Genomic DNA, 17,458 nt, shown 5'->3' with positions numbered 1-17,458 from the left:
AAGCTTTTTAAAGCAGATAATTTAGAGGAAACCAGTATGTCATGACTTATGGGATAAATCATCATCAAAGTGCAGATTCTGAACACATTTAAATGACCACTAAATCAATGTGATTATTACTTTCCTCAGTAATTAGATAAAACAACAGCTTTCAGCTTTGCATGTAGCGTTTGCAGGTCTCCAAACTTTTTTTGAAACCTGAAATGTAAATGCACCTGCCTCTAAAGCACTTTGGGTCAGCCTCTGTTGTTTTCTGTAAGCTATAAATAAATAAACGGTGATTATTATTTATTTCCCTGAGATCTTTGAGAGAAGAAATACACTTGTCACATATTATTAAATCTTGTAGATGCCTGAACTGTAAAGAAATAACTGCAAACTGCCCATAATTCATTCAAGACATCATCATGCTTGGAAAAATGTGGATGCTATGAAAGAAAACAGCTGTACAAGACCATGCCCTCCAGCTAAATAAAGAGAATCTCTCCATTTTCAGTCTTTTAGTCTTGAATACGGGCGATCGTGGCTGAAGAGTTGGCAGTTCGTCTTGTAATCAGAAGGTTGCCGGTTGGAGCCCTGGTTCCGACAGTCTCGGTTGTTGTGTCCTTGGGCAAGACACTTCCCCCGTTGCCTACTGGTGGTGGTCAGAGGGCCCGGTGGCGCCAGTGTCCGGCAGCCTTGCCTCTGTCAGTGCGCCCCAGGGCAGCTGTGGTTACAATGTAGCTTGCCATCACCAGTGTGTGAATGGGTGGATGACTGAATGTAGTGTAAAGCGCTTTGGGACTAGTAAAGCGCTATACAAATACAGGCTCATTTACCATTCAATATTATTATCATCATCATCACACTAACACTAAGCTAGAGATACCCATGCATAACTAGATGTGTTTATTTTTTGCCTCAGTTTATCGGTACTCCTGATTTGAGAAGAAACTTGAAGAAATACAAGTTTGACAGGAAGGGAGAAGAAATGCACTTAAAGGTTACCTGCTAGAACAACTGTCCATCCAATTCAGGAGAATGGACGGTTTTATTCAGAGATAATCCTTTTACCATGGCAACAACTGTGCTCTGTAGCCTAAGGCCAGCTCACTGATTTGGCTTCCCAGTGCCAATATAGTGGGCAGCCAGTCATTGCTTGGGCAGAAATAACTGTCACTGCATCACCACTCAATAGCTCTCTCAGCCCACACTCATTTCCTGCTTTTCACATTTGTAAAATGTTTTACCGGCACTTGGCAACTGTCAATGGCATTTAAATTCCATGATAGTTGCCCACTCAAAATAAATGAAGACATATCAGAATAATCTACTGCCGTGACACGCTGTGATTCATCTACCAGATTAGCATCTATTTTTAATGGGTGCCGTTTTAAAATCAATTTTTATTTTAGACAAACTGCCATGGTAATATTGTACGATCCCTGGCTTTGTGGTTTTGGCCAGCATTACTTAGTCTTGAGGGACAATTGGATTATGAATCATAGCTCATCCAGTTTTGTCAAAAAGCGAAGCCAGGGAATCTCAGGACTGAGTCGAGGTCACTCATTTTAAAAACCACAGCCCAGGTAGCTTTCTCTCCTTGCCAAGGGTTCTTTAATCGGTCAATGCGGGCCAAGTGCAGCAAGTCACTGAAACCTGTGTTGACATTTACCACTAGATCTCAGGGACGCACAGAAGATATTACAGTAACAGAAAAAGAACATCGCCTCTCATGGGGAATAAGATTGTCATGGGCTGGGTCTGTGACCCAGTGTTTGAGTTCTTATATGTATCTTTTGTATTCATTTGTGCCCTAGTTTAGCTCACCTAGTTAATTTCTAGATTGCTGTTTAGTCTTGTTCCTTAGTTGTTTATGTCATCTCCCCCTCTACTAAGTCTCCCTGGTTCATGCGTCATGTCTGCGTGGTTATGTTTAGTTCATGTCATGTCTAATCTCCATGTTTCCTGTTTTACTTTGAAAGTCTGTATTCAATGTCAGTGTATTTAGTTTCACCTCTCCTGTCCTGTCGTTAGGTTCATGTGTGTCAGCTGTGCTCCCATGTGTGGCCACTTCCCCTGATCATCCCTCATGTGTATTTAGTCTCTGTGTTTCATGTAGTCTGTGTTGCATTGTCTGTGTTCCCACCCTCCATGTTGTCACAGCCAGTCTTAGTATTCATAGTTTTTCCTAGTTTTACTTTCCCAGTTTAGTCATAGTTTAGTTTGTCACTGCGTTTCTGCCTTATCTGCACTCCTTGTCACCAGCCACAATAAAGACTCGCTTTCAGTTAAGTTTACTCCAGTCTACTCTCGTGTGTTCGCACCTGGGTCCACCACACACACCACCGCACGGTCTGCCTCCTCAGATCGTGACAAAGATACTTTTATAATATTTAATACTTTTATATTTACATGCCAGGGGGGAGACCTTTCACCTGAATGTAATGTGAGATTTCCTGCTTCTGTGCTGTGAAGCTATGCTTAAGTGTTTTATTAAAAATGCATCTGCTGTGTGTGTGTAATCCTAACATGTTCATGCCAAATTTCTTAACCAGCCCAACGGGACAGATCTGGACATCCAGCTGTCAAATTTTAATCACTTCTTAGAAAAATGGTGACAGTAAAGTGGATACTAAAGTAGTACTATTTACCAAACATGCATCTGTGTCACTCTTTCAGTCATTACCACTTGAAGTCTTAGTGCCAAATCTGTTGTTATGATTTCTGCAGAATTTCGTCACGGCGATGTAATCCACAACACAATATGTTTTCTTTATTACCTGATATTTCCCTTCCATGTCCAGCTCAGTTAAATCATTTCCTCGTGCACCTGGATAAAGGGATAGATTTAAAACTTAATCTCTTTGGTTACTGCTACATCCCTTCTAATAATGAGACGGAGATAAAACAGTCCATGAAATAAAGTGCGCATTTTCATCCCAGTGGCTCTGCGTGCATTGGCTTAATAACAGCAGTGAATAGGGCTGCTGGGCTGTGCCAAAAGCTGCAGAGGAGAGCAGCAAAGAAAAGGGGATCTTTTACAGCTCCCACTGTTATTAATAGAACCTTATTAATTACTCACTGTGGTATCAAATATAGCACAGACAACAGGCCTTGTCTCAGCTGGAGAGCGGCAGAGCCATGCAGAGCAACTGAGCATGAAGCTGGCCTTAGAACAGCTGCTCGGGCCTTAAACACCTGAGTCCACAATGAACCAGGCAGACACGGCTCATCTTGTCCTCCATCAGCTGTTGACTAGCACAGTGTTTACCTTCTCCTTGGATGGAAACAAGTCAGTGGGACCCATCGACGTGAATATGCAAAAAGACGTTTCTATCAATCTAATTCTGATTTAGTGGATTTAGTGTTTGCCGGAGTTTCCACTGGTTTTTAAACTCTTCTTCCCTTGTCAGTGGTTTTGATTGTATTAAATGTCTGTCAATAAATCCTGCTGGGAGCATTTTATAAAACTTCCCAGACTTGTTGAATATATTTGCTTGTGTTAATCAGATGTTTTGCAAGATTAATTGTATGATGGAAAAAAACGTTTTTCTTCATTACAAGGCTTTAATAGCAGCAATGGCAGTGTTGCATTTATTTAAACATTTATATAATAAATTTGTTTTCCTATTTAAGAAAAAAAAACATCTTCACAGCAAAATAATACTACTATTTGCGACAATAAATTACTTATAGAAGTCAAGTAAGTGATGGTACAGACAGCTAAATGTGCACAATTTGAACTTTTTATATTGAGTTTTGTGCACAAGTCAAACTGAAATTGCTCAAAGTACTTCCTTTTTTTTGAGTGCTCCCACCAGGAGCACTCAGGCACTTGTCTTAGAGTTCATTATTCTTGTATGACCTATAGATGTGGCCATCAAAATGCTGTCAGTAGTGATGGTCACCAAAATGTAGCAGCCATTATGGCAGATTACATAAATACACATCTTCCCTCACAGGTACAGCAAAATGCTTTTACGCCGTGACAGAACTGTATGTACATGTTCCCTTTATTGCTGGACTAATGTGCCAGCCTGCATTAGAGCTACTTAACTTCCTGCATGTAGTGAAAATGCATTAGGCAGAGGATGCTGTGTACTGTGTGGATTCAGCATCTGTATCTTGGTTGTTTCCAATGAGTGGACTGTTCTGTTATACCCAGTGACAAGTACCACAGTTCACATCACAGGCAGGTTTCCAGCTGTATGATTTACAGTGGTTAACACGGTCGTTATGCTGTTGAGGAACACAATAACATTGCCAAAGCTGAGAAAGGCATTGTGTCGTACTTGACCTATGACCTGGACAACGTTGGAATTTGGTCTGTATTACTATGTTTATGCCATAGTGCTGTATTCTGTTAGCAAAAGAAAACAGACCCTACATTCATAACAAAGGAACAAAGATATTAAGCATAAATTACCTCAACATCAGGTGATTATCTTTCAAATAGAGTACTCTTTGTATAGAGAGAAAATTTACAGTGCAATTGTTTGTTTTTCAGTAAAAAAGACTCCTGGAGAAATGTGAAAATAACAGAGTATCAAGCACTCACAGAGAACCCTTTCCTGCTCATTGAAATTGCCTGTGCACGGCTGCCCTGCCAGTTGCCCAAGACTCCATTTCTGTAACCTTTTGTGGAACACAATACGGGATCAATGAAATTGCAACAGCCGTGGCAATGGCTTTAATGCTCTCATGTATTGATCGTAGGTTGTCTGTGACTGCAGTCAATAACCTGTAGATGTAACTAGGGACCAGGGTGGGAAAATCAGCCCAGTCCCATAAGAGCTCAGCAATGTGCTTTTCATATAGACTTGCCATTAGCAGATGATTGCATGGCTTGTGAAATGCTCAATAACAAATCTAGAGGAGGCTGTAATGATAAAAGTTTACTTTGTTGCATGGAAGTCTCACAGTCTCGAATGCCACAGTGCCTGTAAAAGGGGCATTACTTAATCCATGAAGTTTATTGACCTGTTCCGATTATTGACCCCTTTTAGCAACTAAAAAGATTTATAACCTTCCAGTCCAGCATACTACGTCATATTCTCACATCAATATGGCGCATATTTAAAGGAAGTGTCTGAATAGTTAAAACTCACTTTTGGCTTTTTGTTTCAGATGTTGATACTTTTTTGATGCATTTGATGGCACTTATTTACAAAGTCATGCTCTTTTTGTCCCTCTTTGGGGTTCCTCTAGGTCAGCCATTCCCAAAGTCAACCATGCTGCAGCCCACTTAAAAACCAAAGAAATCCCATGGGTCCCACCCAATTTTATTTAAAAAACTTGAACAACACAGACTGTTGGTTATACAATGGGAAGGCCAGTGTGTGACCAATCTGCCAATTGAACACAAGCTTCTAAGAGCAGTAAACTGAAGTCAGGGTAATGAGTAATATCAAATCACTGCCTCCTATTACCAGTTTTGATGTAGTTGTCATAAAAATAAGTATGTAGCTCTACAGACTTGTAAGTAATTACAAACTCAATTTCTCTTATTACTACAGCTCACCTGTGCTACCTTTGCATCCAACCAGGGGTCCCTGGCCAACACTTTGGGAATCACTCCCACTGACCAAAGGCATGTTTGTTGCATTTACTGATGATTATTGGTGAAGCTGCTTCTCTGTTTCTACTCAGTGTAGCTGCGATAGGCTGCAGACCACCCCATGACCCAAGTTAGGAGACTGATCAAACATTTTTAGTCACTCACTTCAAGATTAACTAAGTTTATGAATGTTTTAATTGTGTTGACAATCTGGCAACGATAGATGAAAATGTACATTCTCCGATTCCCCCTGTGAAATCAGTTGCTAAGGCCCCAGTTACACAGCCCTAGAAACTGGTTAGTGAACTGCCAACCAGGGTTTTAATAGTTTTGCAATTTTCATTAGTTTTTATTTTTATTTAGTTTTGACTTCAGATTTTCAATTTTATATCAGTTTTAATTAGTTTTTACCAATTGTTTGCTAGTTTAGTTTAGTTAACGAAAATGTTTTTTCACTTCTAGTTTTCGTTATTTCGTTAGTTTTCGTTAACGATAATAACCTTGCTGCCAACTGCCAGTTGCAAGTATAAAAAACAAAACAAAACACTAAACTAAGAAACTCTGTGTAATTGTTGTGGCCACTTGCAGGTTGAATGAACAATGCTGTAGTCTCTGGAAACACTTGCACTCTGCTCGACCGATTTCACCCAGCAACAGCCAGAAATCACTCACTAACCAATTTCCCGGGGGTTGCCAACCGGTCTTTAGGCTTGTGTGACTGAAGCATAAGTAAATGTTATTTAAAATTTAAACACTTATATTTACTTATAAATCTTAAATGCATTTCAATTCCTTGCAAAACCTGAAAACTCCATTTAAACATTAAACTGACAATTAAGGTGGGTTAATTTTTAAATATGGTTAAAGGGAACAGCTTACAGTTGCAGTAATTTCCTAACTGTGATGTATATGGCTTGACCACCTGCTCCAGCAAACACTGTTAGGGGGTTGGAAGCTTTTAGGAGGTTATTATGTAGGGGCTTCTGCAAAAAAAAAAAAAAAAAAAAAAAAAAAAAAAGCATGATAATAAGATTGAGACCCGCTGATGAATTGCACTGCAGCCTTTGATTAAGTAGTCATACAATATTAAAGAAAAACTGTACATGCAAAATGTATGTTGGGTGCTGAGTTTTCAAGGTGCTGCCAAAAGACTGCAAGTCTGGGACTGTGCATTGCTATCATGGGATGGAACTGTAAAAGTACAAGAGATGGTGGTGTTTAGAAGTCATTTTTGTCTGTGGTGACTGTCATGGTCCTGGGTCGTTGACCCAGCGTTTTGTGTTTTGTGATTATTTCCCTCTGTTCTAGTTATTCTGTGTCCTCCCCCCTTGTGTCCGGTTCGGGTTCTAGATTTCCTGTTTTGTTCTGAAAGTCTGTGTCTGTTGTCATTGTGTTCAGCTTGTGTCCTCCAGTCATCATGTGTATTCCGATCAGCTGTTCTTCCCTCCTGTGTGCGATTACCCGATTACCTTGTGTGTGTGTGTGTATATATAGTGGGTGTCGGTCTGTGTTCGTTGTCGGCTCGTCTGTGTTTCTTGGTATCCTGGTCCTTGGTCTGCGTCTCTCTGCTCCGCTCTCCGTTTTGTAAGATTTCAGGTTTGCTCTTTAGTTTCTCCCAGTTTAGGTTTGTCATTACTCATGCTTCGTTGCCTGTTTTTTGCCACTGCCACCTTTGAAAATAAACGTCACTCGTATCATCAGTTTGCTGCATTTTGGGTCCTCCTTTTCCTCCACACCACACAGCTCCCTCCGCCAGCCGTGACAGTGACTTTGGTTCAGACTGAAATATCTCAAGTGCCACAGTCTTGGTAGATCATCAGCAGAGAATGACTTCTACAGTTTAGTGATCACCTTTTTCTACTATTATTACTGATGAAAAAAAAGTGATGTATCTATTGTTGTTTTGGTACATGAGAAAACCGCATCATTTAAAAGGATTTGACGTGAGAAGCACTGCAGAAATAGCCTCTATTTACATAACTTCAGCTATCTGCTTTGGAAACCTGTGAGTCACAGGGTGTTAACCATGCTAAGCTCAGTTGAGTCAGGCCTTTACAGAGTGTCTATGATTGTCAGCACTCTGACATTAATAACCCAATAGCCCATGGATCATTTCAGAGCCGCTCTGAGGCCATTTTCGATCCCTAAAGACTTCGTGTGAAGCTCTTAAATCTGTTAGTGGCAAGCCAATCAGTAAGAGATCATCATTCTGCAGCTGCCACTCTCAAAGTGACCTGACAGTAAAACAAAAATGCCACCTATACATGGATAGTAGAAAACGTCTTTAGTGTGACAGCCACAGCTACAAACTGGATCCCTTTAAGCTAATTAGATTTCAATTTGACCAGATATACAATCTCAGAGTTGTTTATCACTACAGTGGCGACATGTTCCCTCTAATTATTATGTAGTATTGTTTGTGTGAGTCTGTGTTCAATAGCAGCTACATTTTTTCCCCAGGCAATTATCTCTCCAGTGTCTATTTATCTCACTGTTTCTCCAAGTTGAGAATTATAAATATATATGATTAAAATAACCAGGTCTTTTGTTTCTTCGTGTAGAATTAATTATGATTTAATGACAGTTTTTAATGCTGCTGAATGACTGGCAACCAATAGATCACAGTTTTATATCTCCAAGTTTATCACCGAGTGTGTGGCAATAAGAATGTATTTATGAGGGATGCTGCTAACAACCCAATATTTTGCTGATGGCGGAAAAAATGTTTCTGTATGGACCTCTTGACACTGCAACAAATAAATCTGATTCCAAGCAAATTAACCCAAAGTTGTTATAGAGTAAAATTAACTAACACCATTTCTTTTCATAAAGGAGACAAATCATCAAGTATGAAGGACTAGATCAGAGCAGTGCAGCAGAACACTCAAGTCCATGTTATAGATTTTATTCACCATGTTGAAACCACCATGGAATCTGCCTGCACTGCCATACTGAAAATTTAAAACTCAATAATGTGTAAAATACTGGCCAGTGACACGGCCATTGCCACACTATATATGAACTCTGAGTAAGTGTAGTGAGAGTAGTGTGGAATCAGAAAATATTCAGGGTCCTTCAGTGTTTTTATATTTTGTATTGATCAGATTTTAAATGGTTGAAATTGCACAACTGATACTCAGCCAACCACAATGACTTTCATCTTTTTTCCCCCCAACCATTTTCTTACACTTCTACCAATTCTAGGCAGCTGGAGCATTTCCCAGCTGTAACAACAAAAGGCAGGATCACAGGCCAGTGGTGACATTGCTGCCACATAACAAAATCTATTTATGTATCCTTCCCATATGGTGCTTTTGTGGCAGCAACAAAATGAGTGAGGTTGCAAAAACCAAGAGGTGCACCGAACTGCAACTTGGATGACAGATGTGATGTCATCATGAAGTCAAGAATAATGGTCCCATAGCACAGAAAGACCTCATACCTGTGGCCAATTCAGAATGACCAGTAAACCTAATATCGATGTCTTTGGACTGAGTGCCGATGGATTCAAACCCTTGACCTAGCTGCTTTAAGGTAACAGTGCTAACTACTGCACCACTCTGTGGCCAGTGGTGTCCTATTTTTATATCTTTACAATGTTGCCATGTTAGGTTTTATGATGACAACACTTGTGCACAACAATTTGACAGTCACTGAGCAGTGTCTAATTCCACTTATTGGACTTATTAATGGCATTTTATGCAATTAACAGAGCCTATTTGTCATGATCCTGGTTTGTTGATCCAGTGCTTTGAGTTTATTGTTATTATTTTCCAGTTTCTGCTGTTTTGTATTTGTTCTTAGGGTTTGAGTTGTGTGTTTAGTGTTCTATTCTCCCTACCTGTGTCCTTCCTCTGTGTTCTGTTCGTGTCCCCGAGTTGGTATTGTGAAACAGTCTGTGAGTTTCCTGTTTTACTTTGTAGGTTTGTGTCTCGTTATGCCCATTAGTTCCAGCTGTGTCCCCTCCTGTGTGCCATTTCCTAATTACCTGGTGTGTGTATTTATACTGCATGTCTGCCTGTGCTCCTCGTTGTGTTGTCTGTGTTTCTCTATGAATCTTCTGTGTACCCAGCATTATTCCGTGTTTCACCGCGTCGCTCTGCTCCTCGCCCCGTGTCCTCCGTTTGTGTTAGTTTTCCCAGTTTAGGCTATGTTTTGGTTCTGCCCACATCTTGGTTATTGCTCGCTGTAAATAAATCTCACTTGCACCTCCACCACTGGATCCTCCTTCTCACCTCCACACGACTGCCGCCCCAGCCGTGACACTATTTGTTTTCAGAACAAAATTTTAATAATGATTAAAGAATTTGGTGGGAGTCCACCTCTGGCAGACTTATAGTTTTACTCAGTGCTAAAATTTGAGATGTCTTTATTCTTTTTAATTTCTTCCAGCCAGAATTCCGGTTAAAGTGTGGTAGAGAGTAGACGTGGAGGAAACCCCGGGGATGAAGTTGGGTTACTTGCTCTGTATTAGAATCCTCAGTTAGTCTAATTGTCAGTACTATTCATTTGCAGGGGTAAGATAAATCACTAGGCGAAATTATTTCTTTTTTCAGTTATACCAAGTGTAATCCAATCATTTGTCCCTTCCAATTTGTGACTGGAGAGCTGTAATGAAAAAGTGAAAGCTCTGGGATTAATGGACAATTTCAAGCTCCCGCTACATACGCCACTTCAACTAGACGAGCTTGATGTAGTGCTGGTGTTCTTGGATGTTTTGTACTAGCATTATTTAGCATGTCGTGTTGGTAGCAGTGGAGTGGAGTTGCCTAATTGGCTTACTTTCAGCTATAACGTTTAATGCTATAATGTATGCTGTCATGGGTAGATCATGTGTAACAGTGTGGAGCAAGATGTTTATTCATGGTGGGGGGTTTTTTTGTTTGTTTTTTCTTGCACAGCATGTCACAATAAATCTATGTGCTGCATCCATCAAAATAAATAGAGCCTATGTAAAATCCAGTCTGGTGGTTAGAGGCATGATCAGAACAGCCACTGAGTAATCTCAGATCTGGTTGATTAACTCTGTCACTTAGAGAAAATCATGACACATTCAGTAGTATAATTGTATGCATCAATACTTCGCCAAGGCCTAATAAAGCATAGAGAAAGAAAGCGAGTATGACTGAGCCTTGTAAATATGCATTTTCCTGATCTGAATCAGCCTATGCTGACGTTGCTAGGCCTTGACATTTGTGAAGGGAGAGCTGTCTGAATGTAGCTCTGAGTGTAACATGTACTGTAAGCATCATTTGGAAATAAATACCAAGATGAAAACACCATGAAAGCTGTTTATTTTTTCAGCATCCTGTAGGTCTTTCTTATCCCTACTCAAACATGCACAATGTTCTTTTCATGCTAGAGGACATAAGTTTATGAGCAAGGACCTACCTACAGAGACGTGCAAAGTAATTTATTAGTTAGATGATTACAGATCCGGCTCTTCGATTTTACTTGCCTCTATCTGTCTATTTACCTTTTCCCACACTCTGGGGCATAGCGTGTGGGGAATAGCAGAAAAAGCAGGATCTATTTTTCTTCATCAGATAACACTATTTCAATTTGGGAAGCTTTGCTGCCATTTTAGCTATCTGAACTGCTTCATTGGCTGCCAGAGAAGTTTGCAAATTGTTGCTGATTAGACTGTTTTCACTGACAGAACAAAAACTGCCAAGTAAATCCTCTTGATAGTAAAGATTAATTACTATTGAGAACATTGCTACACCTTGAGATGTGTTCTGGGGGGTTTTCGGTGAGAAACGATATCTCTTATTAGATTAGTTCTTATTCAGTTTTGAGAATATGTTTGCCAGTTTCATTAGACAGTTAAAATGACTGTATACAGTACCTACATCTGTTTTTCTTTTTGTTTTGCCTCTGATGTTCTTCTATGGTAATGAAGGACATCAGTATGTGTGTGTCTTTGTCTAAGTTAAGGGTTTTAGGTTTAGAAAGCAGTTGTTTTTGTGTCACACACAGCCTCCCCTGTGTTTTGTGACCCTAGACACTGAAAAAAATATTGAGCACTTTATATGCACAGAAATTGTTAAGTTCGTTTGTCCTTGAAAGTAGAATTCATCTCACCAGTATGATTGCTGGGTACCGTACTCAAGCATGCTTATGCAAACCCTTCCTTGGAACCTTTCCAGTGGGCTCGGGGAAGGTTTAGCTGGACTCGGGCGCAGCACACATGCTGTATGATCACTATCCACCCCCGTAACACAGAACTCCACTTAGAGTAATTAACAAATGTGTGACAGGAGAGTGTATCACCGCTTACCTAATTAAGACACAAAATACATAAAACTGTGAACCTCGTGCTCCGCAAGAGCACAATTTAAGAGCATGTGTGGGTGTGAAGCGTGAGCACGAGAGAGGAGTAGACATATGAAGATAAACTGAAGTGTACTCTGGCCCAGATCATTAAGGGCAGTGTGAGTGAAGACCAGCGAAAAGCGGGGACAATCGTGCAGACATGGTGCAAGATAACCATACTTAGTGTGAGCACGCTCAAGATAAACTACTGCATCTGCGAGGTATCTTGAAAATCTGCACAGGTGTACCTGCAGGTCATATTTTAAAGGCAAATGGTCATCAAACTGAATATTGATTTGATTTAGATTTTTTATTTAGCGGCACATCATCAGATGACATTTAGTGCCCAGGACCTTTGAACAGCATTGCTCAACACAGGAGTCAGAGCGTCTGCTGGTGGTGGAAGCGACCCCTGCCATGCGATAAATTGACTGTGGAAATGTTTTGCACAACCAAGATAACCTCACCATTAGATACTCGCTGTGTTGGCCTTTTACTTTGATGTTTGTAAAAGAAAAATGTTTTAGCAAGATAGGACAAAGGGATTTTTATTTCACGTTAGTATCAATTGATTTGCTCTATAAGCTTAAAAAGTCTGTGCAAAAGTCTTGAGCCATCCCTTCTTTGTATTTTGCTTCAAAGGAGAATTTTTTTGAAAGAGGGATGCATATGTTTACATGTTGTACGCATGTGAAGAACAAAAACAGACCTACAGCAGATGAAAAGGGTTTTAAAGCAGTGTCCTTAAGAAACTGAAACAAAATCCTGACAGGATTTGGGAGATTCATCAGCATGTACAGGTACAACCATAAGTGTCTACAGCCATCTGTAAAATACATTGGAGGCTTTGTCATGGTTTGGGAATGCATTTCAGCCAGCTGTGTTGGAGATTTTGTCCCAACCAATGGAATTATGAACAGTCTGTAAAGAATCTGACTGGCAAAGACTTAATGTTACATCATGACAATGATCCTAACACACTGCCAGTGTAAGCATACCTGGATAGAAAAACACACAATGGAACGCTAACAGTCATGGAGCTACTTCCTCATGTATGTTTTCACAAGTTTAATTGAACCTATTGCCCATTTTCATAGCAAAGGATAAAGAAATGAGGGATGGCTCAACACTTTTGCACACTACTGTGTCATTCTTTTTAAGTTTAATTCTCGTTGTTTGATTGTTTACATCGGTTTGTTTTTGTCTTTAGTCAACAGGTGACATCTTTGTTTTATACCACTATCATGGATGCAGGTATTATTCTTCTATAACGAGGTTACTTTATAACCAGGGGTGCACATAAGTGGTCCGCAGGTGGGCACGCGCTGTCAAAATAAAAGACACGCACCAGATAAGAAGTTGCAATGCACGTTTGCGTACATATAAAAGGCACTGTTTTTGTCCACTAGAGTGGGATTTTCACGGCATATTCTGCACCACATCTCTGTGCGTTCATCATTTGTTTGAAGCCAGCTCACCTCCTGCAACCACTTTCCCGAGAATACGCGCTTTTTTTGCGGTTCGGACTCCTGACATTTCTTTGGAGGTGGAGGAACACCAAAGTAATTGCTTAAAGGAGCTTCTTCGACATCTTTAAGAGTTCTAAACAAATGTCTGTCCTCCTCTAGAAATCTTATGTATGCAAACGTGCTTTGCAACTTCTTATCTGGTGCGCGTCTTTTATTTTGACAGCACATGCGCACCTGCGGACCACTTATGTGCAGCCCTGTTTATAACTTTTTTTTCATTTTAGGTGATATTCAAAAAAAAAAGGTCAGCAGTGTGGATAAAATTGAAACCTGCAGCAATAAATAGTTACACTTAGTTTTCAAGGCTAAGAGCCTGGTGTTCAACCACTATAGCATAGCAAAAAGGAAAGAGATGTTACGATGTCCAAGAGATGATTGGTAATTTAAAAGTGTTTAATTTGTGCAAAAGGACATCAGAAGTAATGGTAATGAAACATTTGTTCATTTGCCCCAACAACTAAACAGTTGGGTGCCTACACTGCAAAATACACCAGTAACAGACCCCCCAAAACAAATTAGATATCAATAAATGAATATCAATAAAATAAAGGATTTTTTTAGTGTGTTTTGTGGGGGGTTTTTTTGCTAATATTGAACTGTTACAGTGAGCCAGAGGTTGTGAAAAATGACCCATACATTTTAGAGATAATCTAAATCTTCACTTTTAGTTGTTATCTATAATATCATTATGGCTGTCTAGATTGCTTTAACTCCACTGTATCATTCTCTGTTTTAAGTCGTGTTGTTAACACTCATCACGTGGCTGAATTTGATCTAATGCCTGCAAAATGAAACATTTGATCAAGCGAGGGTGTGAAAGCAACACAGTCCATCTGAGGAACATATGTCAAAATCGGTTGTAATTAGAGCTGCGGCATTACGTTTGGATCGCTGACACACTCTGCCCCCCCCTGTTGAATTATTCATAAATGTTATAATTCTCAACCATATGGACCCCATTCTTACCGCCAGTTTTGGCAATGTGGATTATGGCACTTTCACATTGTGGCGGGGCTGAGATACTGCACTGATAAATTAAGTGGCTGTGTCATTTGCAGGAGTATAAATGGAATGAACCCCAGAATAGAGAGGTCTTTCATCTTTTCTGGTAAGACTGTCCTGATTACATCTAAATGTAGAGCAACATTTAGAGGACTATCAATCAAGAGGAACCATGAAAAAAGGGGGTGGGGACTGAAGGAATTATGCTCCAAAATGGCTTCCCTCGCTTTAATTTCCTGTGACAGTGTGCATTAGCTCTCATCACTGCCTTACTGCCATTAGACTAGCAAATGATTATGGTTACTGCCTCCACCAGCAGTAGAGAGGGAGCTAATGTAGCGTTTTCATGGTGTTTTCAACTCACATCCCACCTCCGCGATGCCGCCTTTGCATCTCTGACTCTTTTAAGTGTCTTTTTAGACTTTTTCCACTCTATCAGATTCTATTCATTTTCACTCTTCAGAGCCCCATCTGCCTCTCGGGCCCTCAGGGCGAGCCTTTAAAAAGCTGTATGTCTTTTTTGTGTTCTCCCCCTGCTAAGTACAGTAACTGGGGTCAGTCAAGCTTCAAACTAACTCAGTGTTTGAGGATGCTTGCACAAAGGAGGCGACTGCTTGTAAGTGTTTTGACGTGTTTGCTTCAGCTCTGGTCCTTTGCAGTCTTTGAGGGAAGACGGATTCACTGGGAGCGCGGGATGAGGAGACGGTGGGCTTGAGACACAGGGAGAGATGGTGTGCGTGTGTGATTATGGCAGGTATCTCTAAAACTGCAGAAGTAAATTTCATCAAACATTGTTTCTCATCATTAATGAGGTTCATCCCAGCTTAGATCCCCCATCGGACACCTAATTAGGATCTGCAGCTGGTTAGTACTGTCAATTACTTTCACATACACTTACTGACATTCACATAACACTGCTGGATTGCAATCGCTATGCATTGGTGAGCAAATCCACTGCAGATAAGATATATTTATCATTCAATTTACAGTGCATCTCCATCTCCCAGTGTAACTAATGATCAGGATGACAGATTGCAGTAAATCCATGTCTATCACTAGTTCCTTAGGCCCTCTTTATGTATGCTGTCTGTTAACCCTTTCATCTATCTTCTCCACATCACTACTGATGGTTTTGATAGGATAAAACAGAAAACAGTTGATCCTGGCAAAATCAAGTGAACATCAAGTGGGGATCTTTTTTGGCTTGTTTAAATCATAGGATGACAAGGCCTCCCACCAACTGCTTCATGGCCATCATGAAAAGCGACTGCAGGCTGCAGTGTCCTCTACAGAAAGATTTCTCAGAAGGCAGTCTTACTTTATTAAGTTCAGGGTTCTACAGTACATGTACAATATTGTATTGATCTGGTTTGAGAAAGGACTTTCTCAAAGGAGTGCAACTTGAAGAAATGTTAAACCACCTAAATTACTTTGAACTAAGTAATAATCAGTGATTTAAAGGCCAAGAATGCCCAGACAAAGATTTTCTGTCTGAAGACAGTCGAGTATAGAGATTTAACATTTCTATCCAAATTTATTGGATATAAAAAGTACAGTCCAATATTACATGTTTCTCTGTGGTTTATAGATACAAAAAAAAAAAACACTTGTTATCCAAAACCTGTGAAAAAAAAATAGCTCTGATTGTCAATTCTCAATAAATGAGCTCTACCTGCTACGCTCTCTGCTCTATAAGATAAAAAAAAATCAAATTCTGACAAAATTTATTCTGAACAGTGGCGTAATATGGCACAGGAGTCAAAGGCTAAATGTCATAACGTCTGTCATGGAGCATGTCCCAGTCATAATGACACTGTTCGCCTTGAACTGAGGACCGCAGGCCATGTCAAGCGTCAGTATAATATCCTCATTACAATAACACAGGCAGTAGCTCTGATCCATCAACAGACACAAAGCACCGAGAAGACAGGTGCACTATGTACTACCACTAGCAGAGCTTGGAACGTGTCTGTTTTATACTCTAAATATAGTGTGATTCTCAAATCTAGAAAATACGTCAGCTAGTTAAGTGACCAGATGCTCTGGAAGCACGTGCATTAGCACATCAGCCTGAATCTCAAACTACAGAAGAAAAAGAAAAAACTTTATTCACTAAAAGTTCATATTCATAGTGATGCTGCAGGTACGATAGGTTTTGGAGAGCTTAACTCCAGTTTGGTGGCTCCTGCTTTCACAAAGGCTTGCATTTGTGAAACGGCTCACCAAAGCACCCATCGATTCCACCCACACAAGGATTAAAATGTGTTAGGCGTAGCATTATGTTTCTCAAAATTAAGATCACATTTCACCCGAATCCCCAAGCATCCCGCCTCAAAAACTACTTTGCAGTATGTCCTTGCTTTTCCAATAAAATCCTTGAACTAGGCGGCGTAAAAACACTGCTGTAAACTTCAAGACTTTATTTAAATCTCCCTTGTAGCAACTAGTGACAAATGTACTACAGATATGTTATTGTACAGCAGGGAAAATACTTTGTTTTTTCAACTGCAATTTGATTTTCTGATACCAAAGCACACTCATATCTGAATTACTTTTTTGCATGCAAAATAAAATAGTCCGATAACACAATCTAACAGCTTTTGGCAGCTTAATAAATGTAACCACTAAACTATTGGTAGAAACAGTGTAACACACTACTTACATATTTCTTGCTTTCATTTTTTAATTCACTAGCTGGGCCCACGTCCTCATTTTAGGTTTGACAGCGTTTTAGTAGGGAAAAGTGAATGCTTTGACATGAATTGAGTTACGGGTTGGGGAAGGCCTCGAAGGGGACTGGAGATGGCTCCCGGGCCTGGCAGATCCCCATGCACTAAATAGAAATGCAGAAGTTAAAGAATTGAGAACAAGGAGGGAGGGTGGGGCACGTAAACGAGAATGAACAGCTTGCAGAACTGAGGGAACCTATGTAGATGACAACCGGAAGGAGAGTGTTTGGAGGCGTGGTCCTGCTCCCGAAATTCCGATACATAATCTCCAATAAGCTCTGACACAGTCAACTGTTATGAGTGACAGAGTTACTGCTTTCAGTCAGTTCAATCATAAAGTCTAC

The sequence above is a fragment of the Aulonocara sp. 'chitande type north' Nkhata Bay genome, linkage group LG20, assembly GCF_057382095.1.
Source record: "Aulonocara sp. 'chitande type north' Nkhata Bay isolate Kocher_YH1m ecotype deep benthic linkage group LG20, A_spYH_male_GT1.1, whole genome shotgun sequence".
Classification (NCBI taxonomy): Eukaryota; Metazoa; Chordata; class Actinopteri; order Cichliformes; family Cichlidae; genus Aulonocara; species Aulonocara sp. 'chitande type north' Nkhata Bay.
This window is presented reverse-complemented; position numbering follows the sequence as displayed.